This window comes from Etheostoma spectabile, unplaced genomic scaffold, assembly GCF_008692095.1.
Source record: "Etheostoma spectabile isolate EspeVRDwgs_2016 unplaced genomic scaffold, UIUC_Espe_1.0 scaffold00018785, whole genome shotgun sequence".
In the NCBI taxonomy this organism is placed as follows: domain Eukaryota; kingdom Metazoa; phylum Chordata; class Actinopteri; order Perciformes; family Percidae; genus Etheostoma; species Etheostoma spectabile.
In genome coordinates, this window is record NW_022604464.1 from 1 (window position 1) to 25,869 (window position 25,869).

Sequence of the window (25,869 nt, forward strand, 5' to 3'; positions counted from 1 at the left end):
GAGTTCAAAATACTTGCAGTTGACCCCAGCATAAATAAATATATGTTCTGGAAGACCACAATCCACCAAGTCTAAGTGGGTATAGAAACCTTCAGGTCTTCACATCTAGAAAATAGCTGGATTTCGCCTTGTATGGTGCTTACGGCCACACCACCCTGAAGTGCCCGCTCTCGTCTGATCTCGGAAGCCAAGCAGGGTTGGGCCGGCTTAGTACTTGGATGGGAGACCGCCTGGGAATACCTGGTGCTGTAAGCTTTTTAGTTAGCCCTAAGGCGCTGTGGCTTCTTGCTGGACGTAGAGCAAACAAGGAAACTGTATAGAGGACGTAACTTTTTTTTTTGAAGCACCATTCTTCTTTAGAATTAAATAAACAATCTCAGTGTTCACATTTCAAGTAAGAGTTCAAATACTTGCAGTTTGACCACAGCATAAATAAATAATAAGTTCTGGAAGACAACAAGTCCACCAAGTCTAAGTAAGGTAAGAGAACGTTCAGGTCTTCACATCTAGAAATAGCTGGATTTTCGCCCTGTATGGTTGCTTACGGCCACCCCACCCTGAAAGTGCCGCTCTCGTCTGATCTCGGAAGCCAAGCAGGGTTGGGCCGGCTTAGTACTTGGATGGAGACCGCCTGGGAATACCTGGTGCTGTAAGCTTTTTAGTTAGCCTAAGGCGCTGTGGCTTCTTTCTGGACGTAGAGCAAACAGGAAACTGAAAAGGACAGTAACTTTTTTTTTTTGAAGCACCATTCTTCTTTAGAATTAAATAAACGAACTCAGGTTCACATTTCAAGTAAGAGTTCAAAATACTTGCAGTTTGACCACAGCATAAATAAATAATAAGTTCTGGAAGACAACAAGTCCACCAAGTCTAAGTAGGGTAAGAGAACGTTCAGGTCTTCACATCTAGAATAGCTGGATTTCGCCCTGTATGGTTGCTTACGGCCACACCACCCTGAAAGTGCCCTCTCTCGATCTCGGAAGCCAGCAGGGTTGGGCCGGCTTAGTACTTGGATGGGAACCGCCTGGGAATACCTGGTGCTGTAAGCTTTTTAGTTAGCCTAAGGCGCTGTGGCTTCTTTGCTGGACGTAGAGCAAACAAGGAAACTGTATAAAGACGTAACTTTTTTTTTTGAAGCACCATTCTTCTTTAGAATAAAATAAACGAATCTCAGTTTCAACATTTCAAGTAAGAGTTCAAAATACTTGCAGTTTGACCACAGCATAAATAAATAATAAGTTCTGGAAGACAACAAGTCCACCAAGTCTAAGTAAGGTAAGAGACCGTCAGGTCTTCACATCTAGAAATAGCTGGATTTCGCCCTATGGTTGCTTACGGCCACACCACCACCCGAAAGTGCCCGCTCTCGTCTGATCTCGGAAGCCAAGCAGGGTTGGGCCGGCTTAGTACTTGGATGGGAGACCGCCTGGGAATACCTGGTGCTGTAAGCTTTTAGTTAGCCTAAGGCGCTGTGGCTTCTTTGCTGGACGTAGAGACAACAAGAAACTGTATAGAGGACGTAACTTTTTTTTTTGAAGCACCATTCTTCTTTAGAATTAAATAAACAACTCAGTGTTCACATTTCAAGTAAGAGTTCAAATACTTGCAGTTTGACCACAGCATAAATAAATAATTTCTGGAAGACAACAAGTCCACCAAGTCTAAGTAGAGTATTAGACCTTCAGGTCTTCACATATAGAAATAGCTGGATTTCGCCCTGTATGGTTGCTTACGGCCACCCACCCTGAAAGTGCCCGCTCCTCGTCTGATCTCGGAAGCCAAGCAGGTTGGGCCGGCTTAGTACTTGGATGGGAGACCGCCTGGGAATACCTGGTGCTGTAAGCTTTTTAGTTAGCCTAAGGCGCTGTGGCTTCTTTGCTGGACTTAGAGCACAAGGAAACTGTATAGAGGACGTAACTTTTTTTTTTGAAGCACCATTCTTCTTTAGAATTAAAATAAACAATCTCAGTGTTCAACATTTCAAGTAAGAGTTCAAAATACTTGCAGTTTGACCACAGCATAAATAATAATAAGTTCTGGAAGACAACAAGTCCACCAAGTCTAAGTAGGGTATAGACCTTCAGGTCTTCACATCTAGAAATAGCTGGATTTCGCCTTGCATGGTTGCTTACGGCCACACCACCCTGAAAGTGCCCGCTCTCGTCTGATCTCGGAAGCCAAGCAGGGTTGGCCGGCTTAGTACTTGGATGGGAGACCGCCTGGGAATACCTGTGCTGTTTAGTTCCTAAGGCGCTGTGGCTTCTTTGCTGGACGTAGAGCAAACAAGGAAACTGTATAAGGACGTAACTTTTTTTTTTTGAAGCACCATTCTTCTTTAGAATTAATAAACAATCTCAGTGTTCAACATTTCAAGTAAGAGTTCAAAATACTTGCAGTTTGACCACAGCATAAATAAATAATAAGTTCGGAAGACAACAAGTCCACCAAGTCTAAGTAAGAAGAAACTTCAGGTCTTCACATCTAGAAATAGCTGGATTTCGCCCTGTATGGTTGCTTACGGCCACACCACCCTGAAAGTGCCCGCTCGTCTGATCTCGGAAGCCAAGCAGGGTTGGGCCGGCTTAGTACTTGGATGGGAGACCGCCTGGGAACCTGGTGCTGTAAGCTTTTTAGTTAGCCTAAGGCGCTGTGGCTTCTTTGCTGGACGTAGAGCAAACAAGGAAACTGTATAAAGGACGTAACTTTTTTTTTTTGAAGCACCATTCTTCTTTAGAATTATAATAAACGACTCAGTGTTCAACATTTCAAGTAAGAGTTCAAAATACTTGCAGTTTGACCACAGCATAAAATAAATAAGTTCTGAAGACAACAAGTCCACCAAGTCTAAGTAGGTATAGAAACTTCAGGTCTTCACATCTAGAAATAGCTGGATTTCGCCCTGTATGGTTGCTTACGGCCACACCACCCTGAAAGTGCCCGCTCTCGTCTGATCTCGGAAGCCAAGCAGGGTTGGGCCGGCTTAGTACTTGGATGGGAGACCGCCTGGGAATACCTGGTGCTGTAAGCTTTTTAGTTAGCCTAAGGCGCTGTGGCTTCTTTGCTGGACTAGAGCAAACAAGGAAACTGTATAAGGACGTAACTTTTTTTTTTGAAGCACCATTCTTCTTTAGAATTAAATAAACAATCTCAGTGTTCAACATTTCAAGTAAGAGTTCAAAATACTTGCAGTTTGACCACAGCATAAATAAATAATAAGTTCTGGAAGACAACAAGTCCACCAAGTCTAAGTAGGTATTAGAACACTTCAGGTCTTCACATCTAGAAATAGCTGGATTTCGCCCTGTATGGTTGCTTACGGCCACACCACCCTGAAAGTGCCCGCTCTCGTCTGATCTCGGAAGCCAAGCAGGGTTGGGCCGGCTTAGTACTTGGATGGGAGACCGCCTGGGAATACCTGGTGCTGTAAGCTTTTTAGTTAGCCTAAGGCGCTGTGGCTTCTTTGCTGGACGTAGAGCAAACAAGGAAACTGTATAGAGGACGTAACTTTTTTTTTTGAAGCACCATTCTTCTTTAGAATTAAATAAACAATCTCAGTGTTCCACATTTCAAGTAAGAGTTCAAAATACTTGCAGTTTGACCACAGCATAAATAATAATAAGTTCTGGAAGACAACAAGTCCACAAGTCTAAGTAAGGTAAGAGAACGTTCAGGTCTTCACATCTAGAAATAGCTGGATTTCGCCCTGTATGGTTGCTTACGGCCACACCACCCTGAAAGTGCCCGCTCTCGTCTGATCTCGGAAGCCAAGCAGGGTTGGCCGGCTTAGTACTTGGATGGGAGACCGCCTGGGAATACCTGGTGCTGTAAGCTTTTTAGTTAGCCTAAGGCGCTGTGGCTTCTTTGCTGGACGTAGAGCAAACAAGGAACTGTATAAGGACGTAACTTTTTTTTTTTTGAAGCACCATTCTTCTTTAGAATAAAATAAACAATCTCAGTGTTCAACATTTCAAGTAAGAGTTCAAAATACTTGCAGTTTGACCACAGCATAAATAATAATAAGTTCTGGAACGACAACAAGTCCACCAAGTCTAAGTAAGGTAAGAGAACTTCAGGTCTTCACATCTAGAAATAGCTGGATTTCGCCCTGTTGGTTGCTTACGGCCACACCACCCTGAAAGTGCCCGCTCTTCGTCTGATCTCGGAAGCCAAGCAGGGTTGGGCCGGCTTAGTACTTGGATGGGAGACCGCCTGGTACCTGGTGCTGTAAGCTTTTTAGTTAGCCTAAGGCGCTGTGGCTTCTTTGCTGGACGTAGAGCAAACAAGGAAACTGTATAGAGGACGTAACTTTTTTTTTTGAAGCACCATTCTTCTTTAGAATTAAAATAACAATCTCAGTGTTCAACATTTCAAGTAAGAGTTCAAATACTTGCAGTTTGACCACAGCATAAATAAATAATAAGTTCTGGAAGACAACAAGTCCACCAAGTCTAAGTAGGGTGATAGAACCTTCAGGTTTCACATCTAGAAATAGCTGGATTTCGCCCTGCATGGTTGCTTACGGCCACACCACCCTGAAAGTGCCCGCTCTCGTCTGATCTCGGAAGCCAAGCAGGGTTGGGCCGCTTAGTACTTGGATGGGAGACCGCCTGGGAATACCTGGTGCTGTAAGCTTTTTAGTTAGCCTAAGCGCTGTGGCTTCTTTGCTGGACGTAGAGCAAACAAGGAAACTGTATAGAGGACGTAACTTTTTTTTTTGAAGCACCATTCTTCTTTAGAATTAAATAAACAATCTCAGTGTTCACATTTCAAGTAAGAGTTCAAAATACTTGCAGTTTGACCACAGCATAAATAATAATAAGTTCTGGAAGACAACAAGTCCACCAAGTCTAAGTAAGGTAAGAGACCGTTCAGGTCTTCACATCTAGAAATAGCTGGATTTCGCCCTGTATGGTTGCTTACGGCCACACCACCCTGAAAGTGCCCGCTCTCGTCTGATCTCGGAGCCAAGCAGGGTTGGGCCGGCTTAGTACTTGGATGGGAGACCGCCTGGGAATACCTGGTGCTGTAAGCTTTTTAGTTAGCCTAGGCGCTGTGGCTTCTTTGCTGGACGTAGAGCAAACAAGGAAACTGTATAAAGGACGTAACTTTTTTTTTTGAAGCACCATTCTTCTTTAGAATTAAATAAACAATCTCAGTGTTCACATTTCAAGTAAGAGTTCAAAATACTTGCAGTTTGACCACAGCATAAATAAATAATAAGTTCTGGAAGACAACAAGTCCACCAACTAAGTAAGGTAGAGAACGTTCAGGTCTTCACATCTAGAAATAGCTGGATTTCGCCTGTATGGTTGCTTACGGCCACACCACCCTGAAAGTGCCCGCTCTCGTCTGATCTCGGAAGCCAAGCAGGGTTGGCCGGCTTAGTACTTGGATGGAGACCGCCTGGGAATACCTGGTGCTGTAAGCTTTTTAGTTAGCCTAAGGCGCTGTGGCTTCTTTGCTGGACGTAGAGCAACAAGGAACTGTATAGAGGACGTAACTTTTTTTTTTTGAAGCCCATTCTCTTTAGAATTATAATAAACAACTCAGTGTTCAACATTTCAAGTAAGAGTTCAATACTTGCAGTTTGACCACAGCATAAATAAATAATAAGTTCTGGAAGACAACAAGTCCACCAAGTCTAAGTAAGGTTAGAACCTTCAGGTCTTCACATCTAGAAATAGCTGGATTTCGCCCTGTATGGTTGCTTACGGCCACACCACCCTGAAAGTGCCCGCTCTCGTCTGATCTCGGAAGCCAAGCAGGGTTGGGCCGGCTTAGTACTTGGATGGGAGACCGCCTGGGAATACCTGGTGCTGTAAGCTTTTTAGTTAGCCTAAGGCGCTGTGGCTTCTTTGCTGGACGTAGAGTGACAAGGAAACTGTATAGAGGACGTAACTTTTTTTTTTGAAGCACCATTCTTCTAGAATTAAATAAACATCTCAGTGTTCAACATTTCAAGTAAGAGTTCAAAATACTTGCAGTTTGACCACAGCATAAATAAATAATAAGTTCTGGAAGACAACAATCCACAAGTCTAAGTAAGGTAAGAGAACCTTCAGGTCTTCACATCTAGAAATAGCTGGATTTCGCCCTGTATGGTTGCTTACGGCCACACACCCTGAAAGTGCCCGCTCTCGTCTGATCTCGGAAGCCAAGCAGGGTTGGGCCGGCTTAGTACTTGGATGGGAGACCGCCTGGGAATACCTGGTGCTGTAAGCTTTTTAGTTAGCCTAAGGCGCTGTGGCTTCTTTGCTGGACGTAGAGCAAACAAGGAAACTGTATAAGGACGTAACTTTTTTTTTTGAAGCACCATTCTTCTTTAGAATTAAATAAACAATCTCAGTGTTCAACATTTCAAGTAAGAGTTCAAAATACTTGCAGTTTGACCACAGCATAAATAAATAATAAGTTCTGGAACAACACAGTCCACCAAGTCTAAGTAGGTATAGAACCTTCAGGTCTTCACATATAGAATAGCTGGATTTCGCCCTGCATGGTTGCTTACGGCCACACCACCCTGAAAGTGCCCGCTCTCGTCTGATCTCGGAAGCCAAGCAGGGTTGGGCCGGCTTAGTACTTGGATGGGAGACCGCCTGGGAATACCTGGTGCTGCTTTTTAGTTAGCCTAAGGCGCTGTGGCTTCTTTGCTGGACGTAGAGCAAACAAGGAAACTGTATAAGGACGTAACTTTTTTTTTTTGAAGCACCATTCTTCTTTAGAATTAAATAAACGAACTCAGTGTTCAACATTTCAAGTAAGAGTTCAAAATACTTGCAGTTTGACCACAGCATAAATAAATAATAAGTTCTGGAAGACAACAAGTCCACCAAGTCTAAGTAAGGTAAGAGAACGTTCAGGTCTTCACATCTAGAAATAGCTGGATTTCGCCCTGTATGTTGCTTACGGCCACACCACCCTGAAAGTGCCCGCTCTCGTCTGATCTCGGAAGCCAAGCAGGGTTGGCCGGCTTAGTACTTGGATGGGAGACCGCCTGGGAATACCTGGTGCTGTAAGCTTTTTAGTTAGCCTAAGGCGCTGTGGCTTCTTTGCTGGACGTAGAGCAAACAAGGAAACTGTATAAAGGACGTAACTTTTTTTTTTGAAGCACCATTCTTCTTTAGAATTAATAAACGAACTCAGTGTTCAACATTTCAAGTAAGAGTTCAAAATACTTGCAGTTTGACCACAGCATAAATAAATAATAAGTTCTGGAAGACAACAAGTCCACCAAGTCTAAGTAAGGTATTAGAACCTTCAGGTCTTCACATCTAGAAATAGCTGGATTTCGCCCTGTATGGTTGCTTACGGCCACACCACCCTGAAAGTGCCCGCTCTCGTCTGATCTCGGAAGCCAAGCAGGGTTGGGCCGGCTTAGTACTTGGATGGGAGACCGCCTGGGAATACCTGGTGCTGTAAGCTTTTTAGTTAGCCTAAGGCGCTGTGGCTTCTTTGCTGGACGTAGAGCAAACAAGGAAACTGTATAAAGGACGTAACTTTTTTTTTTGAAGCACCATTCTTCTTTAGAATTAAATAAACAATCTCAGTGTTCAACATTTCAAGTAAGAGTTCAAAATACTTGCAGTTTGACCACAGCATAAATAAATATAAGTTCTGGAAGACAACAAGTCCACCAAGTCTAAGTAGGGTTAGAACCTTCAGTCTAAAATAGCTGGATTTCGCCCTGTATGGTTGCTTACGGCCACACCACCCTGAAAGTGCCCGCTCTCGTCTGATCTCGGAAGCCAGCAGGGTTGGGCGGCTTAGTACTTGGATGGGAGACCGCCTGGGAATACCTGGTGCTGTAAGCTTTTTAGTTAGCCTAAGGCGCTGTGGCTTCTTTGCTGGACGTAGAGCAACAAGGAAACTGTATAAGGACGTAACTTTTTTTTTTTGAAGCACCATTCTTCTTTAGAATTATAATAAACGAACTCAGTGTTCCACATTTCAAGTAAGAGTTCAAAATACTTGCAGTTTGACCACAGCATAAATAAATAATAAGTTCTGGAAGACAACAAGTCCACCAAGTCTAAGTAAGGTAAGAGAACGTTCAGGTCTTCACATCTAGAAATAGCTGGATTTCGCCCTGTATGGTTGCTTACGGCCACACCACCATGAAGTGCCCGCTCTCGTCTGATCTCGGAAGCCAAGCAGGGTTGGGCCGGCTTAGTACTTGGATGGGCGACCGCCTGGGAATACCTGGTGCTGTAAGCTTTTTAGTTAGCCTAAGGCGCTGTGGCTTCTTTGCTGGACGTAGAGCAAACAAGGAAACTGTATAGAGGACGTAACTGTTTTTTTTGAAGCACCATTCTTCTTTAGAATTAAAATAAACAATCTCAGTGTTCAACATTTCAAGTAAGAGTTCAAAATACTTGCAGTTTGACCACAGCATAAATAAATAATAAGTTCTGGAAGACAACAAGTCCACCAAGTCTAAGTAAGGTAAGAAAACGTTCAGGTCTTCACATCTAGAAATAGCTGGATTTCGCCCTGTATGGTTGCTTACGGCCACACCACCCTGAAAGTGCCCGCTCTCGTCTGATCTCGGAAGCCAAGCAGGGTTGGGCCGGCTTAGTACTTGGATGGGAGACCGCCTGGGAATACCTGGTGCTGTAAGCTTTTTAGTTAGCCTAAGGCGCTGTGGCTTCTTTGCTGGACGTAGAGCAAACAAGGAAACTGTATAGAGGACGTAACTTTTTTTTTTGAAGCACCATTCTTCTTTAGAATTAAAATAAACAATCTCAGTGTTCAACATTTCAAGTAAGAGTTCAAAATACTTGCAGTTTGACCACAGCATAAATAAATAATAAGTTCTGGAAGACAACAAGTCCACCAAGTCTAAGTAGGTAAGAGAACCTTCAGGTCTTCACATCTAGAAATAGCTGGATTTCGCCCTGTATGGTTGCTTACGGCCACACCACCCTGAAAGTGCCCGCTCTCGTCTGATCTCGGAAGCCAAGCAGGGTTGGGCCGGCTTAGTACTTGGATGGGAGACCGCCTGGGAATACCTGGTGCTGTAAGCTTTTTAGTTAGCCTAAGGCGCTGTGGCTTCTTTGCTGGACGTAGAGCAAACAAGGAAACTGTATAAAGGACGTAACTTTTTTTTTTTGAAGCACCATTCTTCTTTAGAATTATAATAAACGAACTCAGTGTTCAACATTTCAAGTAAGAGTTCAAAATACTTGCAGTTTGACCACAGCATAAATAAATAATAAGTTCTGGAAGACAACAAGTCCACCAAGTCTAAGTAAGGTAAGAGAACGTTCAGGTCTTCACATCTAGAAATAGCTGGATTTCGCCCTGTATGGTTGCTTACGGCCACACCACCCTGAAAGTGCCCGCTCTCGTCTGATCTCGGAAGCCAAGCAGGGTTGGGCCGGCTTAGTACTTGGATGGGAGACCGCCTGGGAATACCTGGTGCTGTAAGCTTTTTAGTTAGCCTAAGGCGCTGTGGCTTCTTTGCTGGACGTAGAGCAAACAAGGAAACTGTATAAAGGACGTAACTTTTTTTTTTTGAAGCACCATTCTTCTTTAGAATTAAAATAAACAATCTCAGTGTTCAACATTTCAAGTAAGAGTTCAAAATACTTGCAGTTTGACCACAGCATAAATAAATAATAAGTTCTGGAAGACAACAAGTCCACCAAGTCTAAGTAAGGTATGAGAACCTTCAGGTCTTCACATCTAGAAATAGCTGGATTTCGCCCTGTATGGTTGCTTACGGCCACACCACCCTGAAAGTGCCCGCTCTCGTCTGATCTCGGAAGCCAAGCAGGGTTGGGCCGGCTTAGTACTTGGATGGGAGACCGCCTGGGAATACCTGGTGCTGTAAGCTTTTTAGTTAGCCTAAGGCGCTGTGGCTTCTTTGCTGGACGTAGAGCAAACAAGGAAACTGTATAGAGGACGTAACTTTTTTTTTTGAAGCACCATTCTTCTTTAGAATTAAAATAAACAATCTCAGTGTTCAACATTTCAAGTAAGAGTTCAAAATACTTGCAGTTTGACCACAGCATAAATAAATAATAAGTTCTGGAAGACAACAAGTCCACCAAGTCTAAGTAGGTATGAGAACCTTCAGGTCTTCACATCTAGAAATAGCTGGATTTCGCCTTGTATGGTTGCTTACGGCCACACCACCCTGAAAGTGCCCGCTCTCGTCTGATCTCGGAAGCCAAGCAGGGTTGGGCCGGCTTAGTACTTGGATGGGAGACCGCCTGGGAATACCTGGTGCTGTAAGCTTTTTAGTTAGCCTAAGGCGCTGTGGCTTCTTTGCTGGACGTAGAGCAAACAAGGAAACTGTATAAGGACGTAACTTTTTTTTTTGAAGCACCATTCTTCTTTAGAATTAAAATAAACAATCTCAGTGTTCAACATTTCAAGTAAGAGTTCAAAATACTTGCAGTTTGACCACAGCATAAATAAATAATAAGTTCTGGAAGACAACAAGTCCACCAAGTCTAAGTAAGGTAAGAGAACCTTCAGGTCTTCACATCTAGAAATAGCTGGATTTCGCCCTGTATGGTTGCTTACGGCCACACCACCCTGAAAGTGCCCGCTCTCGTCTGATCTCGGAAGCCAAGCAGGGTTGGGCCGGCTTAGTACTTGGATGGGAGACCGCCTGGGAATACCTGGTGCTGTAAGCTTTTTAGTTAGCCTAAGGCGCTGTGGCTTCTTTGCTGGACGTAGAGCAAACAAGGAAACTGTATAGAGGACGTAACTTTTTTTTTTGAAGCACCATTCTTCTTTAGAATTAAAATAACAATCTCAGTGTTCAACATTTCAAGTAAGAGTTCAAAATACTTGCAGTTTGACCACAGCATAAATAAATAATAAGTTCTGGAAGACAACAAGTCCACCAAGTCTAAGTAAGGTATGAGAACCTTCAGGTCTTCACATCTAGAAATAGCTGGATTTCGCCCTGTATGGTTGCTTACGGCCACACCACCCTGAAAGTGCCCGCTCTCGTCTGATCTCGGAAGCCAAGCAGGGTTGGGCCGGCTTAGTACTTGGATGGGAGACCGCCTGGGAATACCTGGTGCTGTAAGCTTTTTAGTTAGCCTAAGGCGCTGTGGCTTCTTTGCTGGACGTAGAGCAAACAAGGAAACTGTATAGAGGACGTAACTTTTTTTTTTGAAGCACCATTCTTCTTTAGAATTAAAATAAACAATCTCAGTGTTCAACATTTCAAGTAAGAGTTCAAAATACTTGCAGTTTGACCACAGCATAAATAAATAATAAGTTCTGGAAGACAACAAGTCCACCAAGTCTAAGTAAGGTATGAGAACCTTCAGGTCTTCACATCTAGAAATAGCTGGATTTCGCCCTGTATGGTTGCTTACGGCCACACCACCCTGAAAGTGCCCGCTCTCGTCTGATCTCGGAAGCCAAGCAGGGTTGGGCCGGCTTAGTACTTGGATGGGAGACCGCCTGGGAATACCTGGTGCTGTAAGCTTTTTAGTTAGCCTAAGGCGCTGTGGCTTCTTTGCTGGACGTAGAGCAAACAAGGAAACTGTATAGAGGACGTAACTTTTTTTTTTGAAGCACCATTCTTCTTTAGAATTAAATAAACAACTCAGTGTTCAACATTTCAAGTAAGAGTTCAAAATACTTGCAGTTTGACCACAGCATAAATAAATAATAAGTTCTGGAAGACAACAAGTCCACCAAGTCTAAGTAAGGTATGAGAACCTTCAGGTCTTCACATCTAGAAATAGCTGGATTTCGCCCTGTATGGTTGCTTACGGCCACACCACCCTGAAAGTGCCCGCTCTCGTCTGATCTCGGAAGCCAAGCAGGGTTGGGCCGGCTTAGTACTTGGATGGGAGACCGCCTGGGAATACCTGGTGCTGTAAGCTTTTTAGTTAGCCTAAGGCGCTGTGGCTTCTTTGCTGGACGTAGAGCAAACAAGGAAACTGTATAGAGGACGTAACTTTTTTTTTTGAAGCACCATTCTTCTTTAGAATTAAATAAACAATCTCAGTGTTCAACATTTCAAGTAAGAGTTCAAAATACTTGCAGTTTGACCACAGCATAAATAAATAATAAGTTCTGGAAGACAACAAGTCCACCAAGTCTAAGTAAGGTATGAGAACCTTCAGGTCTTCACATCTAGAAATAGCTGGATTTCGCCCTGTATGGTTGCTTACGGCCACACCACCCTGAAAGTGCCCGCTCTCGTCTGATCTCGGAAGCCAAGCAGGGTTGGGCCGGCTTAGTACTTGGATGGGAGACCGCCTGGGAATACCTGGTGCTGTAAGCTTTTTAGTTAGCCTAAGGCGCTGTGGCTTCTTTGCTGGACGTAGAGCAAACAAGGAAACTGTATAAAGGACGTAACTTTTTTTTTTGAAGCACCATTCTTCTTTAGAATTAAAATAAACAATCTCAGTGTTCAACATTTCAAGTAAGAGTTCAAAATACTTGCAGTTTGACCACAGCATAAATAAATAATAAGTTCTGGAAGACAACAAGTCCACCAAGTCTAAGTAAGGTAAGAGAACTTCAGGTCTTCACATCTAGAAATAGCTGGATTTCGCCCTGTATGGTTGCTTACGGCCACACCACCCTGAAAGTGCCCGCTCTCGTCTGATCTCGGAAGCCAAGCAGGGTTGGGCCGGCTTAGTACTTGGATGGGAGACCGCCTGGGAATACCTGGTGCTGTAAGCTTTTTAGTTAGCCTAAGGCGCTGTGGCTTCTTTGCTGGACGTAGAGCAAACAAGGAAACTGTATAAAGGACGTAACTTTTTTTTTTGAAGCACCATTCTTCTTTAGAATTATAATAAACAACTCAGTGTTCAACATTTCAAGTAAGAGTTCAAAATACTTGCAGTTTGACCACAGCATAAATAAATAATAAGTTCTGGAAGACAACAAGTCCACCAAGTCTAAGTAAGGTATGAGAACCTTCAGGTCTTCACATCTAGAAATAGCTGGATTTCGCCCTGTATGGTTGCTTACGGCCACACCACCCTGAAAGTGCCCGCTCTCGTCTGATCTCGGAAGCCAAGCAGGGTTGGGCCGGCTTAGTACTTGGATGGGAGACCGCCTGGGAATACCTGGTGCTGTAAGCTTTTTAGTTAGCCTAAGGCGCTGTGGCTTCTTTGCTGGACGTAGAGCAAACAAGGAAACTGTATAAGGACGTAACTTTTTTTTTTGAAGCACCATTCTTCTTTAGAATTAAATAAACAATCTCAGTGTTCAACATTTCAAGTAAGAGTTCAAAATACTTGCAGTTTGACCACAGCATAAATAAATAATAAGTTCTGGAAGACAACAAGTCCACCAAGTCTAAGTAAGGTATGAGAACCTTCAGGTCTTCACATCTAGAAATAGCTGGATTTCGCCCTGTATGGTTGCTTACGGCCACACCACCCTGAAAGTGCCCGCTCTCGTCTGATCTCGGAAGCCAAGCAGGGTTGGGCCGGCTTAGTACTTGGATGGGAGACCGCCTGGGAATACCTGGTGCTGTAAGCTTTTTAGTTAGCCTAAGGCGCTGTGGCTTCTTTGCTGGACGTAGAGCAAACAAGGAAACTGTATAAGGACGTAACTTTTTTTTTTTGAAGCACCATTCTTCTTTAGAATTAAAATAAACAATCTCAGTGTTCAACATTTCAAGTAAGAGTTCAAAATACTTGCAGTTTGACCACAGCATAAATAAATAATAAGTTCTGGAAGACAACAAGTCCACCAAGTCTAAGTAAGGTAGAGAACCTTCAGGTCTTCACATCTAGAAATAGCTGGATTTCGCCCTGTATGGTTGCTTACGGCCACACCACCCTGAAAGTGCCCGCTCTCGTCTGATCTCGGAAGCCAAGCAGGGTTGGGCCGGCTTAGTACTTGGATGGGAGACCGCCTGGGAATACCTGGTGCTGTAAGCTTTTTAGTTAGCCTAAGGCGCTGTGGCTTCTTTGCTGGACGTAGAGCAAACAAGGAAACTGTATAGAGGACGTAACTTTTTTTTTTGAAGCACCATTCTTCTTTAGAATTAAAATAAACAATCTCAGTGTTCAACATTTCAAGTAAGAGTTCAAAATACTTGCAGTTTGACCACAGCATAAATAAATAATAAGTTCTGGAAGACAACAAGTCCACCAAGTCTAAGTAAGGTAAGAGAACCTTCAGGTCTTCACATCTAGAAATAGCTGGATTTCGCCCTGTATGGTTGCTTACGGCCACACCACCCTGAAAGTGCCCGCTCTCGTCTGATCTCGGAAGCCAAGCAGGGTTGGGCCGGCTTAGTACTTGGATGGGAGACCGCCTGGGAATACCTGGTGCTGTAAGCTTTTTAGTTAGCCTAAGGCGCTGTGGCTTCTTTGCTGGACGTAGAGCAAACAAGGAAACTGTATAGAGGACGTAACTTTTTTTTTTGAAGCACCATTCTTCTTTAGAATTAAATAAACAATCTCAGTGTTCAACATTTCAAGTAAGAGTTCAAAATACTTGCAGTTTGACCACAGCATAAATAAATAATAAGTTCTGGAAGACAACAAGTCCACCAAGTCTAAGTAAGGTAAGAGAACCTTCAGGTCTTCACATCTAGAAATAGCTGGATTTCGCCCTGTATGGTTGCTTACGGCCACACCACCCTGAAAGTGCCCGCTCTCGTCTGATCTCGGAAGCCAAGCAGGGTTGGGCCGGCTTAGTACTTGGATGGGAGACCGCCTGGGAATACCTGGTGCTGTAAGCTTTTTAGTTAGCCTAAGGCGCTGTGGCTTCTTTGCTGGACGTAGAGCAAACAAGGAAACTGTATAGAGGACGTAACTTTTTTTTTTGAAGCACCATTCTTCTTTAGAATTAAAATAAACAATCTCAGTGTTCAACATTTCAAGTAAGAGTTCAAAATACTTGCAGTTTGACCACAGCATAAATAAATAATAAGTTCTGGAAGACAACAAGTCCACCAAGTCTAAGTAAGGTATGAGAACCTTCAGGTCTTCACATCTAGAAATAGCTGGATTTCGCCCTGTATGGTTGCTTACGGCCACACCACCCTGAAAGTGCCCGCTCTCGTCTGATCTCGGAAGCCAAGCAGGGTTGGGCCGGCTTAGTACTTGGATGGGAGACCGCCTGGGAATACCTGGTGCTGTAAGCTTTTTAGTTAGCCTAAGGCGCTGTGGCTTCTTTGCTGGACGTAGAGCAAACAAGGAAACTGTATAGGACGTAACTTTTTTTTTTGAAGCACCATTCTTCTTTAGAATTAAAATAAACAATCTCAGTGTTCAACATTTCAAGTAAGAGTTCAAAATACTTGCAGTTTGACCACAGCATAAATAAATAATAAGTTCTGGAAGACAACAAGTCCACCAAGTCTAAGTAAGGTAAGAGAACCTTCAGGTCTTCACATCTAGAAATAGCTGGATTTCGCCCTGTATGGTTGCTTACGGCCACACCACCCTGAAAGTGCCCGCTCTCGTCTGATCTCGGAAGCCAAGCAGGGTTGGGCCGGCTTAGTACTTGGATGGGAGACCGCCTGGGAATACCTGGTGCTGTAAGCTTTTTAGTTAGCCTAAGGCGCTGTGGCTTCTTTGCTGGACGTAGAGCAAACAAGGAAACTGTATAGAGGACGTAACTTTTTTTTTTGAAGCACCATTCTTCTTTAGAATTAAAATAAACAATCTCAGTGTTCAACATTTCAAGTAAGAGTTCAAAATACTTGCAGTTTGACCACAGCATAAATAAATAATAAGTTCTGGAAGACAACAAGTCCACCAAGTCTAAGTAAGGTATGAGAACCTTCAGGTCTTCACATCTAGAAATAGCTGGATTTCGCCCTGTATGGTTGCTTACGGCCACACCACCCTGAAAGTGCCCGCTCTCGTCTGATCTCGGAAGCCAAGCAGGGTTGGGCCGGCTTAGTACTTGGATGGGAGACCGCCTGGGAATACCTGGTGCTGTAAGCTTTTTAGTTAGCCTAAGGCGCTGTGGCTTCTTTGCTGGACGTAGAGCAAACAAGGAAACTGTATAGAGGACGTAACTTTTTTTTTTGAAGCACCATTCTTCTTTAGAATTAAAATAAACAATCTCAGTGTTCAACATTTCAAGTAAGAGTTCAAAATACTTGCAGTTTGACCACAGCATAAATAAATAATAAGTTCTGGAAGACAACAAGTCCACCAAGTCTAAGTAAGGTATGAGAACCTTCAGGTCTTCACATCTAGAAATAGCTGGATTTCGCCCTGTATGGTTGCTTACGGCCACACCACCCTGAAAGTGCCCGCTCTCGTCTGATCTCGGAAGCCAAGCAGGGTTGGGCCGGCTTAGTACTTGGATGGGAGACCGCCTGGGAATACCTGGTGCTGTAAGCTTTTTAGTTAGCCTAAGGCGCTGTGGCTTCTTTGCTGGACGTAGAGCAAACAAGGAAACTGTATAGAGGACGTAACTTTTTTTTTTGAAGCACCATTCTTCTTTAGAATTAAAATAAACAATCTCAGTGTTCAACATTTCAAGTAAGAGTTCAAAATACTTGCAGTTTGACCACAGCATAAATAAATAATAAGTTCTGGAAGACAACAAGTCCACCAAGTCTAAGTAAGGTAAGAGAACCTTCAGGTCTTCACATCTAGAAATAGCTGGATTTCGCCCTGTATGGTTGCTTACGGCCACACCACCCTGAAAGTGCCCGCTCTCGTCTGATCTCGGAAGCCAAGCAGGGTTGGGCCGGCTTAGTACTTGGATGGGAGACCGCCTGGGAATACCTGGTGCTGTAAGCTTTTTAGTTAGCCTAAGGCGCTGTGGCTTCTTTGCTGGACGTAGAGCAAACAAGGAAACTGTATAAAGGACGTAACTTTTTTTTTTGAAGCACCATTCTTCTTTAGAATTAAATAAACAATCTCAGTGTTCAACATTTCAAGTAAGAGTTCAAAATACTTGCAGTTTGACCACAGCATAAATAAATAATAAGTTCTGGAAGACAACAAGTCCACCAAGTCTAAGTAAGGTATGAGAACCTTCAGGTCTTCACATCTAGAAATAGCTGGATTTCGCCCTGTATGGTTGCTTACGGCCACACCACCCTGAAAGTGCCCGCTCTCGTCTGATCTCGGAAGCCAAGCAGGGTTGGGCCGGCTTAGTACTTGGATGGGAGACCGCCTGGGAATACCTGGTGCTGTAAGCTTTTTAGTTAGCCTAAGGCGCTGTGGCTTCTTTGCTGGACGTAGAGCAAACAAGGAAACTGTATAGAGGACGTAACTTTTTTTTTTGAAGCACCATTCTTCTTTAGAATTAAATAAACAATCTCAGTGTTCAACATTTCAAGTAAGAGTTCAAAATACTTGCAGTTTGACCACAGCATAAATAAATAATAAGTTCTGGAAGACAACAAGTCCACCAAGTCTAAGTAAGGTATGAGAACCTTCAGGTCTTCACATCTAGAAATAGCTGGATTTCGCCCTGTATGGTTGCTTACGGCCACACCACCCTGAAAGTGCCCGCTCTCGTCTGATCTCGGAAGCCAAGCAGGGTTGGGCCGGCTTAGTACTTGGATGGGAGACCGCCTGGGAATACCTGGTGCTGTAAGCTTTTTAGTTAGCCTAAGGCGCTGTGGCTTCTTTGCTGGACGTAGAGCAAACAAGGAAACTGTATAAGGACGTAACTTTTTTTTTTGAAGCACCATTCTTCTTTAGAATTAAAATAAACAATCTCAGTGTTCAACATTTCAAGTAAGAGTTCAAAATACTTGCAGTTTGACCACAGCATAAATAAATAATAAGTTCTGGAAGACAACAAGTCCACCAAGTCTAAGTAAGGTATGAGAACCTTCAGGTCTTCACATCTAGAAATAGCTGGATTTCGCCCTGTATGGTTGCTTACGGCCACACCACCCTGAAAGTGCCCGCTCTCGTCTGATCTCGGAAGCCAAGCAGGGTTGGGCCGGCTTAGTACTTGGATGGGAGACCGCCTGGGAATACCTGGTGCTGTAAGCTTTTTAGTTAGCCTAAGGCGCTGTGGCTTCTTTGCTGGACGTAGAGCAAACAAGGAAACTGTATAAGGACGTAACTTTTTTTTTTGAAGCACCATTCTTCTTTAGAATTAAAATAAACAATCTCAGTGTTCAACATTTCAAGTAAGAGTTCAAAATACTTGCAGTTTGACCACAGCATAAATAAATAATAAGTTCTGGAAGACAACAAGTCCACCAAGTCTAAGTAAGGTATGAGAACCTTCAGGTCTTCACATCTAGAAATAGCTGGATTTCGCCCTGTATGGTTGCTTACGGCCACACCACCCTGAAAGTGCCCGCTCTCGTCTGATCTCGGAAGCCAAGCAGGGTTGGGCCGGCTTAGTACTTGGATGGGAGACCGCCTGGGAATACCTGGTGCTGTAAGCTTTTTAGTTAGCCTAAGGCGCTGTGGCTTCTTTGCTGGACGTAGAGCAAACAAGGAAACTGTATAGAGGACGTAACTTTTTTTTTTGAAGCACCATTCTTCTTTAGAATTAAAATAAACAATCTCAGTGTTCAACATTTCAAGTAAGAGTTCAAAATACTTGCAGTTTGACCACAGCATAAATAAATAATAAGTTCTGGAAGACAACAAGTCCACCAAGTCTAAGTAAGGTAAGAGAACCTTCAGGTCTTCACATCTAGAAATAGCTGGATTTCGCCCTGTATGGTTGCTTACGGCCACACCACCCTGAAAGTGCCCGCTCTCGTCTGATCTCGGAAGCCAAGCAGGGTTGGGCCGGCTTAGTACTTGGATGGGAGACCGCCTGGGAATACCTGGTGCTGTAAGCTTTTTAGTTAGCCTAAGGCGCTGTGGCTTCTTTGCTGGACGTAGAGCAAACAAGGAAACTGTATAAAGGACGTAACTTTTTTTTTTGAAGCACCATTCTTCTTTAGAATTAAAATAAACAATCTCAGTGTTCAACATTTCAAGTAAGAGTTCAAAATACTTGCAGTTTGACCACAGCATAAATAAATAATAAGTTCTGGAAGACAACAAGTCCACCAAGTCTAAGTAAGGTATGAGAACCTTCAGGTCTTCACATCTAGAAATAGCTGGATTTCGCCCTGTATGGTTGCTTACGGCCACACCACCCTGAAAGTGCCCGCTCTCGTCTGATCTCGGAAGCCAAGCAGGGTTGGGCCGGCTTAGTACTTGGATGGGAGACCGCCTGGGAATACCTGGTGCTGTAAGCTTTTTAGTTAGCCTAAGGCGCTGTGGCTTCTTTGCTGGACGTAGAGCAAACAAGGAAACTGTATAGAGGACGTAACTTTTTTTTTTGAAGCACCATTCTTCTTTAGAATTAAAATAAACAATCTCAGTGTTCAACATTTCAAGTAAGAGTTCAAAATACTTGCAGTTTGACCACAGCATAAATAAATAATAAGTTCTGGAAGACAACAAGTCCACCAAGTCTAAGTAAGGTATGAGAACCTTCAGGTCTTCACATCTAGAAATAGCTGGATTTCGCCCTGTATGGTTGCTTACGGCCACACCACCCTGAAAGTGCCCGCTCTCGTCTGATCTCGGAAGCCAAGCAGGGTTGGGCCGGCTTAGTACTTGGATGGGAGACCGCCTGGGAATACCTGGTGCTGTAAGCTTTTTAGTTAGCCTAAGGCGCTGTGGCTTCTTTGCTGGACGTAGAGCAAACAAGGAAACTGTATAGAGGACGTAACTTTTTTTTTTGAAGCACCATTCTTCTTTAGAATTAAAATAAACAATCTCAGTGTTCAACATTTCAAGTAAGAGTTCAAAATACTTGCAGTTTGACCACAGCATAAATAAATAATAAGTTCTGGAAGACAACAAGTCCACCAAGTCTAAGTAAGGTATGAGAACCTTCAGGTCTTCACATCTAGAAATAGCTGGATTTCGCCCTGTATGGTTGCTTACGGCCACACCACCCTGAAAGTGCCCGCTCTCGTCTGATCTCGGAAGCCAAGCAGGGTTGGGCCGGCTTAGTACTTGGATGGGAGACCGCCTGGGAATACCTGGTGCTGTAAGCTTTTTAGTTAGCCTAAGGCGCTGTGGCTTCTTTGCTGGACGTAGAGCAAACAAGGAAACTGTATAGAGGACGTAACTTTTTTTTTTGAAGCACCATTCTTCTTTAGAATTAAAATAAACAATCTCAGTGTTCAACATTTCAAGTAAGAGTTCAAAATACTTGCAGTTTGACCACAGCATAAATAAATAATAAGTTCTGGAAGACAACAAGTCCACCAAGTCTAAGTAAGGTATGAGAACCTTCAGGTCTTCACATCTAGAAATAGCTGGATTTCGCCCTGTATGGTTGCTTACGGCCACACCACCCTGAAAGTGCCCGCTCTCGTCTGATCTCGGAAGCCAAGCAGGGTTGGGCCGGCTTAGTACTTGGATGGGAGACCGCCTGGGAATACCTGGTGCTGTAAGCTTTTTAGTTAGCCTAAGGCGCTGTGGCTTCTTTGCTGGACGTAGAGCAAACAAGGAAACTGTATAAAGGACGTAACTTTTTTTTTTGAAGCACCATTCTTCTTTAGAATTAAAATAAACAACTCAGTGTTCAACATTTCAAGTAAGAGTTCAAAATACTTGCAGTTTGACCACAGCATAAATAAATAATAAGTTCTGGAAGACAACAAGTCCACCAAGTCTAAGTAAGGTATGAGAACCTTCAGGTCTTCACATCTAGAAATAGCTGGATTTCGCCCTGTATGGTTGCTTACGGCCACACCACCCTGAAAGTGCCCGCTCTCGTCTGATCTCGGAAGCCAAGCAGGGTTGGGCCGGCTTAGTACTTGGATGGGAGACCGCCTGGGAATACCTGGTGCTGTAAGCTTTTTAGTTAGCCTAAGGCGCTGTGGCTTCTTTGCTGGACGTAGAGCAAACAAGGAAACTGTATAGAGGACGTAACTTTTTTTTTTGAAGCACCATTCTTCTTTAGAATTAAAATAAACAATCTCAGTGTTCAACATTTCAAGTAAGAGTTCAAAATACTTGCAGTTTGACCACAGCATAAATAAATAATAAGTTCTGGAAGACAACAAGTCCACCAAGTCTAAGTAAGGTATGAGAACCTTCAGGTCTTCACATCTAGAAATAGCTGGATTTCGCCCTGTATGGTTGCTTACGGCCACACCACCCTGAAAGTGCCCGCTCTCGTCTGATCTCGGAAGCCAAGCAGGGTTGGGCCGGCTTAGTACTTGGATGGGAGACCGCCTGGGAATACCTGGTGCTGTAAGCTTTTTAGTTAGCCTAAGGCGCTGTGGCTTCTTTGCTGGACGTAGAGCAAACAAGGAAACTGTATAGAGGACGTAACTTTTTTTTTTGAAGCACCATTCTTCTTTAGAATTAAAATAAACAATCTCAGTGTTCAACATTTCAAGTAAGAGTTCAAAATACTTGCAGTTTGACCACAGCATAAATAAATAATAAGTTCTGGAAGACAACAAGTCCACCAAGTCTAAGTAAGGTAAGAGAACCTTCAGGTCTTCACATCTAGAAATAGCTGGATTTCGCCCTGTATGGTTGCTTACGGCCACACCACCCTGAAAGTGCCCGCTCTCGTCTGATCTCGGAAGCCAAGCAGGGTTGGGCCGGCTTAGTACTTGGATGGGAGACCGCCTGGGAATACCTGGTGCTGTAAGCTTTTTAGTTAGCCTAAGGCGCTGTGGCTTCTTTGCTGGACGTAGAGCAAACAAGGAAACTGTATAGGACGTAACTTTTTTTTTTGAAGCACCATTCTTCTTTAGAATTAAAATAAACAATCTCAGTGTTCAACATTTCAAGTAAGAGTTCAAAATACTTGCAGTTTGACCACAGCATAAATAAATAATAAGTTCTGGAAGACAACAAGTCCACCAAGTCTAAGTAAGGTATGAGAACCTTCAGGTCTTCACATCTAGAAATAGCTGGATTTCGCCCTGTATGGTTGCTTACGGCCACACCACCCTGAAAGTGCCCGCTCTCGTCTGATCTCGGAAGCCAAGCAGGGTTGGGCCGGCTTAGTACTTGGATGGGAGACCGCCTGGGAATACCTGGTGCTGTAAGCTTTTTAGTTAGCCTAAGGCGCTGTGGCTTCTTTGCTGGACGTAGAGCAAACAAGGAAACTGTATAGAGGACGTAACTTTTTTTTTTGAAGCACCATTCTTCTTTAGAATTAAATAAACAATCTCAGTGTTCAACATTTCAAGTAAGAGTTCAAAATACTTGCAGTTTGACCACAGCATAAATAAATAATAAGTTCTGGAAGACAACAAGTCCACCAAGTCTAAGTAAGGTAAGAGAACCTTCAGGTCTTCACATCTAGAAATAGCTGGATTTCGCCCTGTATGGTTGCTTACGGCCACACCACCCTGAAAGTGCCCGCTCTCGTCTGATCTCGGAAGCCAAGCAGGGTTGGGCCGGCTTAGTACTTGGATGGGAGACCGCCTGGGAATACCTGGTGCTGTAAGCTTTTTAGTTAGCCTAAGGCGCTGTGGCTTCTTTGCTGGACGTAGAGCAAACAAGGAAACTGTATAGAGGACGTAACTTTTTTTTTTGAAGCACCATTCTTCTTTAGAATTAAATAAACAATCTCAGTGTTCAACATTTCAAGTAAGAGTTCAAAATACTTGCAGTTTGACCACAGCATAAATAAATAATAAGTTCTGGAAGACAACAAGTCCACCAAGTCTAAGTAAGGTATGAGAACCTTCAGGTCTTCACATCTAGAAATAGCTGGATTTCGCCCTGTATGGTTGCTTACGGCCACACCACCCTGAAAGTGCCCGCTCTCGTCTGATCTCGGAAGCCAAGCAGGGTTGGGCCGGCTTAGTACTTGGATGGGAGACCGCCTGGGAATACCTGGTGCTGTAAGCTTTTTAGTTAGCCTAAGGCGCTGTGGCTTCTTTGCTGGACGTAGAGCAAACAAGGAAACTGTATAGAGGACGTAACTTTTTTTTTTGAAGCACCATTCTTCTTTAGAATTAAAATAAACAATCTCAGTGTTCAACATTTCAAGTAAGAGTTCAAAATACTTGCAGTTTGACCACAGCATAAATAAATAATAAGTTCTGGAAGACAACAAGTCCACCAAGTCTAAGTAAGGTATGAGAACCTTCAGGTCTTCACATCTAGAAATAGCTGGATTTCGCCCTGTATGGTTGCTTACGGCCACACCACCCTGAAAGTGCCCGCTCTCGTCTGATCTCGGAAGCCAAGCAGGGTTGGGCCGGCTTAGTACTTGGATGGGAGACCGCCTGGGAATACCTGGTGCTGTAAGCTTTTTAGTTAGCCTAAGGCGCTGTGGCTTCTTTGCTGGACGTAGAGCAAACAAGGAAACTGTATAAAGGACGTAACTTTTTTTTTTGAAGCACCATTCTTCTTTAGAATTAAATAAACAACTCAGTGTTCAACATTTCAAGTAAGAGTTCAAAATACTTGCAGTTTGACCACAGCATAAATAAATAATAAGTTCTGGAAGACAACAAGTCCACCAAGTCTAAGTAAGGTATGAGAACCTTCAGGTCTTCACATCTAGAAATAGCTGGATTTCGCCCTGTATGGTTGCTTACGGCCACACCACCCTGAAAGTGCCCGCTCTCGTCTGATCTCGGAAGCCAAGCAGGGTTGGGCCGGCTTAGTACTTGGATGGGAGACCGCCTGGGAATACCTGGTGCTGTAAGCTTTTTAGTTAGCCTAAGGCGCTGTGGCTTCTTTGCTGGACGTAGAGCAAACAAGGAAACTGTATAGAGGACGTAACTTTTTTTTTTGAAGCACCATTCTTCTTTAGAATTAAAATAAACAATCTCAGTGTTCAACATTTCAAGTAAGAGTTCAAAATACTTGCAGTTTGACCACAGCATAAATAAATAATAAGTTCTGGAAGACAACAAGTCCACCAAGTCTAAGTAAGGTATGAGAACCTTCAGGTCTTCACATCTAGAAATAGCTGGATTTCGCCCTGTATGGTTGCTTACGGCCACACCACCCTGAAAGTGCCCGCTCTCGTCTGATCTCGGAAGCCAAGCAGGGTTGGGCCGGCTTAGTACTTGGATGGGAGACCGCCTGGGAATACCTGGTGCTGTAAGCTTTTTAGTTAGCCTAAGGCGCTGTGGCTTCTTTGCTGGACGTAGAGCAAACAAGGAAACTGTATAGGACGTAACTTTTTTTTTTGAAGCACCATTCTTCTTTAGAATTAAATAAACAATCTCAGTGTTCAACATTTCAAGTAAGAGTTCAAAATACTTGCAGTTTGACCACAGCATAAATAAATAATAAGTTCTGGAAGACAACAAGTCCACCAAGTCTAAGTAAGGTAAGAGAACCTTCAGGTCTTCACATCTAGAAATAGCTGGATTTCGCCCTGTATGGTTGCTTACGGCCACACCACCCTGAAAGTGCCCGCTCTCGTCTGATCTCGGAAGCCAAGCAGGGTTGGGCCGGCTTAGTACTTGGATGGGAGACCGCCTGGGAATACCTGGTGCTGTAAGCTTTTTAGTTAGCCTAAGGCGCTGTGGCTTCTTTGCTGGACGTAGAGCAAACAAGGAAACTGTATAGAGGACGTAACTTTTTTTTTTGAAGCACCATTCTTCTTTAGAATTAAATAAACAATCTCAGTGTTCAACATTTCAAGTAAGAGTTCAAAATACTTGCAGTTTGACCACAGCATAAATAAATAATAAGTTCTGGAAGACAACAAGTCCACCAAGTCTAAGTAAGGTAAGAGAACCTTCAGGTCTTCACATCTAGAAATAGCTGGATTTCGCCCTGTATGGTTGCTTACGGCCACACCACCCTGAAAGTGCCCGCTCTCGTCTGATCTCGGAAGCCAAGCAGGGTTGGGCCGGCTTAGTACTTGGATGGGAGACCGCCTGGGAATACCTGGTGCTGTAAGCTTTTTAGTTAGCCTAAGGCGCTGTGGCTTCTTTGCTGGACGTAGAGCAAACAAGGAAACTGTATAAAGGACGTAACTTTTTTTTTTGAAGCACCATTCTTCTTTAGAATTAAAATAAACAATCTCAGTGTTCAACATTTCAAGTAAGAGTTCAAAATACTTGCAGTTTGACCACAGCATAAATAAATAATAAGTTCTGGAAGACAACAAGTCCACCAAGTCTAAGTAAGGTATGAGAACCTTCAGGTCTTCACATCTAGAAATAGCTGGATTTCGCCCTGTATGGTTGCTTACGGCCACACCACCCTGAAAGTGCCCGCTCTCGTCTGATCTCGGAAGCCAAGCAGGGTTGGGCCGGCTTAGTACTTGGATGGGAGACCGCCTGGGAATACCTGGTGCTGTAAGCTTTTTAGTTAGCCTAAGGCGCTGTGGCTTCTTTGCTGGACGTAGAGCAAACAAGGAAACTGTATAAGGACGTAACTTTTTTTTTTGAAGCACCATTCTTCTTTAGAATTAAAATAAACAATCTCAGTGTTCAACATTTCAAGTAAGAGTTCAAAATACTTGCAGTTTGACCACAGCATAAATAAATAATAAGTTCTGGAAGACAACAAGTCCACCAAGTCTAAGTAAGGTAAGAGAACCTTCAGGTCTTCACATCTAGAAATAGCTGGATTTCGCCCTGTATGGTTGCTTACGGCCACACCACCCTGAAAGTGCCCGCTCTCGTCTGATCTCGGAAGCCAAGCAGGGTTGGGCCGGCTTAGTACTTGGATGGGAGACCGCCTGGGAATACCTGGTGCTGTAAGCTTTTTAGTTAGCCTAAGGCGCTGTGGCTTCTTTGCTGGACGTAGAGCAAACAAGGAAACTGTATAAGGACGTAACTTTTTTTTTTGAAGCACCATTCTTCTTTAGAATTAAATAAACAATCTCAGTGTTCAACATTTCAAGTAAGAGTTCAAAATACTTGCAGTTTGACCACAGCATAAATAAATAATAAGTTCTGGAAGACAACAAGTCCACCAAGTCTAAGTAAGGTATGAGAACCTTCAGGTCTTCACATCTAGAAATAGCTGGATT

At 43.5% G+C, this 25,869-nt stretch overlaps 47 non-coding genes and 16 pseudogenes across 47 annotated transcripts; all 63 read left to right on the forward strand.

Moving 5' to 3' along the window:
• Positions 1-137: 137 nt before the first annotated feature.
• On the forward strand, positions 138-255 carry LOC116682201 (uncharacterized; annotated as a pseudogene).
• A 284-nt stretch (positions 256-539) lies between these two features.
• LOC116682222 (uncharacterized) lies at positions 540-656 on the forward strand (annotated as a pseudogene).
• Positions 657-1,330: 674 nt separating this feature from the next.
• LOC116682217 (uncharacterized) lies at positions 1,331-1,451 on the forward strand (annotated as a pseudogene).
• Positions 1,452-1,727: 276 nt separating this feature from the next.
• LOC116682226 (uncharacterized) lies at positions 1,728-1,845 on the forward strand (annotated as a pseudogene).
• A 281-nt stretch (positions 1,846-2,126) lies between these two features.
• Positions 2,127-2,244, forward strand: LOC116682229 (uncharacterized; annotated as a pseudogene).
• Positions 2,245-2,513: 269 nt separating this feature from the next.
• Positions 2,514-2,628, forward strand: LOC116682220 (uncharacterized; annotated as a pseudogene).
• A 281-nt stretch (positions 2,629-2,909) lies between these two features.
• LOC116682043 (5S ribosomal RNA) lies at positions 2,910-3,028 on the forward strand. The gene has a single exon (XR_004330181.1). It is a non-coding gene; the product is annotated as a 5S ribosomal RNA (ribosomal RNA).
• A 283-nt stretch (positions 3,029-3,311) lies between these two features.
• Positions 3,312-3,430, forward strand: LOC116682161 (5S ribosomal RNA). The gene has a single exon (XR_004330293.1). It is a non-coding gene; the product is annotated as a 5S ribosomal RNA (ribosomal RNA).
• A 283-nt stretch (positions 3,431-3,713) lies between these two features.
• LOC116682209 (uncharacterized) lies at positions 3,714-3,831 on the forward strand (annotated as a pseudogene).
• Positions 3,832-4,114: 283 nt separating this feature from the next.
• On the forward strand, positions 4,115-4,231 carry LOC116682227 (uncharacterized; annotated as a pseudogene).
• Positions 4,232-4,514: 283 nt separating this feature from the next.
• LOC116682203 (uncharacterized) lies at positions 4,515-4,632 on the forward strand (annotated as a pseudogene).
• Positions 4,633-4,914: 282 nt separating this feature from the next.
• Positions 4,915-5,032, forward strand: LOC116682206 (uncharacterized; annotated as a pseudogene).
• Positions 5,033-5,311: 279 nt separating this feature from the next.
• On the forward strand, positions 5,312-5,428 carry LOC116682221 (uncharacterized; annotated as a pseudogene).
• Positions 5,429-5,706: 278 nt separating this feature from the next.
• On the forward strand, positions 5,707-5,825 carry LOC116682235 (5S ribosomal RNA). Its single transcript, XR_004330338.1, has one exon. It is a non-coding gene; the product is annotated as a 5S ribosomal RNA (ribosomal RNA).
• Positions 5,826-6,104: 279 nt separating this feature from the next.
• On the forward strand, positions 6,105-6,222 carry LOC116682213 (uncharacterized; annotated as a pseudogene).
• Positions 6,223-6,502: 280 nt separating this feature from the next.
• LOC116682218 (uncharacterized) lies at positions 6,503-6,621 on the forward strand (annotated as a pseudogene).
• Positions 6,622-6,901: 280 nt separating this feature from the next.
• LOC116682211 (uncharacterized) lies at positions 6,902-7,019 on the forward strand (annotated as a pseudogene).
• A 284-nt stretch (positions 7,020-7,303) lies between these two features.
• LOC116682247 (5S ribosomal RNA) lies at positions 7,304-7,422 on the forward strand. Its single transcript, XR_004330349.1, has one exon. It is a non-coding gene; the product is annotated as a 5S ribosomal RNA (ribosomal RNA).
• A 272-nt stretch (positions 7,423-7,694) lies between these two features.
• On the forward strand, positions 7,695-7,811 carry LOC116682223 (uncharacterized; annotated as a pseudogene).
• A 285-nt stretch (positions 7,812-8,096) lies between these two features.
• LOC116682216 (uncharacterized) lies at positions 8,097-8,214 on the forward strand (annotated as a pseudogene).
• Positions 8,215-8,500: 286 nt separating this feature from the next.
• LOC116682259 (5S ribosomal RNA) lies at positions 8,501-8,619 on the forward strand. Its single transcript, XR_004330360.1, has one exon. It is a non-coding gene; the product is annotated as a 5S ribosomal RNA (ribosomal RNA).
• Positions 8,620-8,904: 285 nt separating this feature from the next.
• Positions 8,905-9,023, forward strand: LOC116682049 (5S ribosomal RNA). Its single transcript, XR_004330187.1, has one exon. It is a non-coding gene; the product is annotated as a 5S ribosomal RNA (ribosomal RNA).
• A 287-nt stretch (positions 9,024-9,310) lies between these two features.
• Positions 9,311-9,429, forward strand: LOC116682061 (5S ribosomal RNA). Its single transcript, XR_004330198.1, has one exon. It is a non-coding gene; the product is annotated as a 5S ribosomal RNA (ribosomal RNA).
• Positions 9,430-9,716: 287 nt separating this feature from the next.
• On the forward strand, positions 9,717-9,835 carry LOC116682073 (5S ribosomal RNA). The gene has a single exon (XR_004330209.1). It is a non-coding gene; the product is annotated as a 5S ribosomal RNA (ribosomal RNA).
• A 285-nt stretch (positions 9,836-10,120) lies between these two features.
• On the forward strand, positions 10,121-10,239 carry LOC116682084 (5S ribosomal RNA). Its single transcript, XR_004330220.1, has one exon. It is a non-coding gene; the product is annotated as a 5S ribosomal RNA (ribosomal RNA).
• A 285-nt stretch (positions 10,240-10,524) lies between these two features.
• Positions 10,525-10,643, forward strand: LOC116682096 (5S ribosomal RNA). Its single transcript, XR_004330231.1, has one exon. It is a non-coding gene; the product is annotated as a 5S ribosomal RNA (ribosomal RNA).
• A 285-nt stretch (positions 10,644-10,928) lies between these two features.
• On the forward strand, positions 10,929-11,047 carry LOC116682108 (5S ribosomal RNA). Its single transcript, XR_004330242.1, has one exon. It is a non-coding gene; the product is annotated as a 5S ribosomal RNA (ribosomal RNA).
• A 286-nt stretch (positions 11,048-11,333) lies between these two features.
• LOC116682120 (5S ribosomal RNA) lies at positions 11,334-11,452 on the forward strand. The gene has a single exon (XR_004330254.1). It is a non-coding gene; the product is annotated as a 5S ribosomal RNA (ribosomal RNA).
• Positions 11,453-11,736: 284 nt separating this feature from the next.
• LOC116682132 (5S ribosomal RNA) lies at positions 11,737-11,855 on the forward strand. The gene has a single exon (XR_004330265.1). It is a non-coding gene; the product is annotated as a 5S ribosomal RNA (ribosomal RNA).
• A 285-nt stretch (positions 11,856-12,140) lies between these two features.
• On the forward strand, positions 12,141-12,259 carry LOC116682143 (5S ribosomal RNA). The gene has a single exon (XR_004330276.1). It is a non-coding gene; the product is annotated as a 5S ribosomal RNA (ribosomal RNA).
• A 285-nt stretch (positions 12,260-12,544) lies between these two features.
• Positions 12,545-12,663, forward strand: LOC116682155 (5S ribosomal RNA). The gene has a single exon (XR_004330287.1). It is a non-coding gene; the product is annotated as a 5S ribosomal RNA (ribosomal RNA).
• Positions 12,664-12,948: 285 nt separating this feature from the next.
• Positions 12,949-13,067, forward strand: LOC116682167 (5S ribosomal RNA). Its single transcript, XR_004330299.1, has one exon. It is a non-coding gene; the product is annotated as a 5S ribosomal RNA (ribosomal RNA).
• Positions 13,068-13,351: 284 nt separating this feature from the next.
• LOC116682179 (5S ribosomal RNA) lies at positions 13,352-13,470 on the forward strand. The gene has a single exon (XR_004330310.1). It is a non-coding gene; the product is annotated as a 5S ribosomal RNA (ribosomal RNA).
• A 285-nt stretch (positions 13,471-13,755) lies between these two features.
• On the forward strand, positions 13,756-13,874 carry LOC116682190 (5S ribosomal RNA). The gene has a single exon (XR_004330321.1). It is a non-coding gene; the product is annotated as a 5S ribosomal RNA (ribosomal RNA).
• Positions 13,875-14,160: 286 nt separating this feature from the next.
• On the forward strand, positions 14,161-14,279 carry LOC116682202 (5S ribosomal RNA). Its single transcript, XR_004330331.1, has one exon. It is a non-coding gene; the product is annotated as a 5S ribosomal RNA (ribosomal RNA).
• A 285-nt stretch (positions 14,280-14,564) lies between these two features.
• On the forward strand, positions 14,565-14,683 carry LOC116682214 (5S ribosomal RNA). The gene has a single exon (XR_004330332.1). It is a non-coding gene; the product is annotated as a 5S ribosomal RNA (ribosomal RNA).
• A 286-nt stretch (positions 14,684-14,969) lies between these two features.
• LOC116682225 (5S ribosomal RNA) lies at positions 14,970-15,088 on the forward strand. Its single transcript, XR_004330333.1, has one exon. It is a non-coding gene; the product is annotated as a 5S ribosomal RNA (ribosomal RNA).
• Positions 15,089-15,372: 284 nt separating this feature from the next.
• On the forward strand, positions 15,373-15,491 carry LOC116682231 (5S ribosomal RNA). Its single transcript, XR_004330334.1, has one exon. It is a non-coding gene; the product is annotated as a 5S ribosomal RNA (ribosomal RNA).
• A 286-nt stretch (positions 15,492-15,777) lies between these two features.
• LOC116682232 (5S ribosomal RNA) lies at positions 15,778-15,896 on the forward strand. Its single transcript, XR_004330335.1, has one exon. It is a non-coding gene; the product is annotated as a 5S ribosomal RNA (ribosomal RNA).
• A 286-nt stretch (positions 15,897-16,182) lies between these two features.
• LOC116682233 (5S ribosomal RNA) lies at positions 16,183-16,301 on the forward strand. The gene has a single exon (XR_004330336.1). It is a non-coding gene; the product is annotated as a 5S ribosomal RNA (ribosomal RNA).
• A 286-nt stretch (positions 16,302-16,587) lies between these two features.
• On the forward strand, positions 16,588-16,706 carry LOC116682234 (5S ribosomal RNA). The gene has a single exon (XR_004330337.1). It is a non-coding gene; the product is annotated as a 5S ribosomal RNA (ribosomal RNA).
• Positions 16,707-16,991: 285 nt separating this feature from the next.
• On the forward strand, positions 16,992-17,110 carry LOC116682236 (5S ribosomal RNA). The gene has a single exon (XR_004330339.1). It is a non-coding gene; the product is annotated as a 5S ribosomal RNA (ribosomal RNA).
• Positions 17,111-17,395: 285 nt separating this feature from the next.
• On the forward strand, positions 17,396-17,514 carry LOC116682237 (5S ribosomal RNA). The gene has a single exon (XR_004330340.1). It is a non-coding gene; the product is annotated as a 5S ribosomal RNA (ribosomal RNA).
• Positions 17,515-17,799: 285 nt separating this feature from the next.
• On the forward strand, positions 17,800-17,918 carry LOC116682238 (5S ribosomal RNA). The gene has a single exon (XR_004330341.1). It is a non-coding gene; the product is annotated as a 5S ribosomal RNA (ribosomal RNA).
• A 285-nt stretch (positions 17,919-18,203) lies between these two features.
• Positions 18,204-18,322, forward strand: LOC116682239 (5S ribosomal RNA). The gene has a single exon (XR_004330342.1). It is a non-coding gene; the product is annotated as a 5S ribosomal RNA (ribosomal RNA).
• A 286-nt stretch (positions 18,323-18,608) lies between these two features.
• LOC116682240 (5S ribosomal RNA) lies at positions 18,609-18,727 on the forward strand. Its single transcript, XR_004330343.1, has one exon. It is a non-coding gene; the product is annotated as a 5S ribosomal RNA (ribosomal RNA).
• A 286-nt stretch (positions 18,728-19,013) lies between these two features.
• On the forward strand, positions 19,014-19,132 carry LOC116682242 (5S ribosomal RNA). Its single transcript, XR_004330344.1, has one exon. It is a non-coding gene; the product is annotated as a 5S ribosomal RNA (ribosomal RNA).
• Positions 19,133-19,418: 286 nt separating this feature from the next.
• Positions 19,419-19,537, forward strand: LOC116682243 (5S ribosomal RNA). The gene has a single exon (XR_004330345.1). It is a non-coding gene; the product is annotated as a 5S ribosomal RNA (ribosomal RNA).
• A 286-nt stretch (positions 19,538-19,823) lies between these two features.
• LOC116682244 (5S ribosomal RNA) lies at positions 19,824-19,942 on the forward strand. The gene has a single exon (XR_004330346.1). It is a non-coding gene; the product is annotated as a 5S ribosomal RNA (ribosomal RNA).
• A 286-nt stretch (positions 19,943-20,228) lies between these two features.
• Positions 20,229-20,347, forward strand: LOC116682245 (5S ribosomal RNA). Its single transcript, XR_004330347.1, has one exon. It is a non-coding gene; the product is annotated as a 5S ribosomal RNA (ribosomal RNA).
• A 285-nt stretch (positions 20,348-20,632) lies between these two features.
• On the forward strand, positions 20,633-20,751 carry LOC116682246 (5S ribosomal RNA). Its single transcript, XR_004330348.1, has one exon. It is a non-coding gene; the product is annotated as a 5S ribosomal RNA (ribosomal RNA).
• Positions 20,752-21,037: 286 nt separating this feature from the next.
• On the forward strand, positions 21,038-21,156 carry LOC116682248 (5S ribosomal RNA). The gene has a single exon (XR_004330350.1). It is a non-coding gene; the product is annotated as a 5S ribosomal RNA (ribosomal RNA).
• Positions 21,157-21,442: 286 nt separating this feature from the next.
• On the forward strand, positions 21,443-21,561 carry LOC116682249 (5S ribosomal RNA). Its single transcript, XR_004330351.1, has one exon. It is a non-coding gene; the product is annotated as a 5S ribosomal RNA (ribosomal RNA).
• A 284-nt stretch (positions 21,562-21,845) lies between these two features.
• On the forward strand, positions 21,846-21,964 carry LOC116682250 (5S ribosomal RNA). Its single transcript, XR_004330352.1, has one exon. It is a non-coding gene; the product is annotated as a 5S ribosomal RNA (ribosomal RNA).
• A 285-nt stretch (positions 21,965-22,249) lies between these two features.
• LOC116682251 (5S ribosomal RNA) lies at positions 22,250-22,368 on the forward strand. The gene has a single exon (XR_004330353.1). It is a non-coding gene; the product is annotated as a 5S ribosomal RNA (ribosomal RNA).
• A 285-nt stretch (positions 22,369-22,653) lies between these two features.
• Positions 22,654-22,772, forward strand: LOC116682252 (5S ribosomal RNA). Its single transcript, XR_004330354.1, has one exon. It is a non-coding gene; the product is annotated as a 5S ribosomal RNA (ribosomal RNA).
• Positions 22,773-23,058: 286 nt separating this feature from the next.
• On the forward strand, positions 23,059-23,177 carry LOC116682253 (5S ribosomal RNA). Its single transcript, XR_004330355.1, has one exon. It is a non-coding gene; the product is annotated as a 5S ribosomal RNA (ribosomal RNA).
• A 284-nt stretch (positions 23,178-23,461) lies between these two features.
• Positions 23,462-23,580, forward strand: LOC116682254 (5S ribosomal RNA). The gene has a single exon (XR_004330356.1). It is a non-coding gene; the product is annotated as a 5S ribosomal RNA (ribosomal RNA).
• A 286-nt stretch (positions 23,581-23,866) lies between these two features.
• On the forward strand, positions 23,867-23,985 carry LOC116682255 (5S ribosomal RNA). The gene has a single exon (XR_004330357.1). It is a non-coding gene; the product is annotated as a 5S ribosomal RNA (ribosomal RNA).
• Positions 23,986-24,268: 283 nt separating this feature from the next.
• Positions 24,269-24,387, forward strand: LOC116682256 (5S ribosomal RNA). Its single transcript, XR_004330358.1, has one exon. It is a non-coding gene; the product is annotated as a 5S ribosomal RNA (ribosomal RNA).
• A 285-nt stretch (positions 24,388-24,672) lies between these two features.
• On the forward strand, positions 24,673-24,791 carry LOC116682258 (5S ribosomal RNA). The gene has a single exon (XR_004330359.1). It is a non-coding gene; the product is annotated as a 5S ribosomal RNA (ribosomal RNA).
• Positions 24,792-25,077: 286 nt separating this feature from the next.
• Positions 25,078-25,196, forward strand: LOC116682260 (5S ribosomal RNA). Its single transcript, XR_004330361.1, has one exon. It is a non-coding gene; the product is annotated as a 5S ribosomal RNA (ribosomal RNA).
• Positions 25,197-25,481: 285 nt separating this feature from the next.
• LOC116682261 (5S ribosomal RNA) lies at positions 25,482-25,600 on the forward strand. Its single transcript, XR_004330362.1, has one exon. It is a non-coding gene; the product is annotated as a 5S ribosomal RNA (ribosomal RNA).
• Positions 25,601-25,869: the final 269 nt, after the last annotated feature.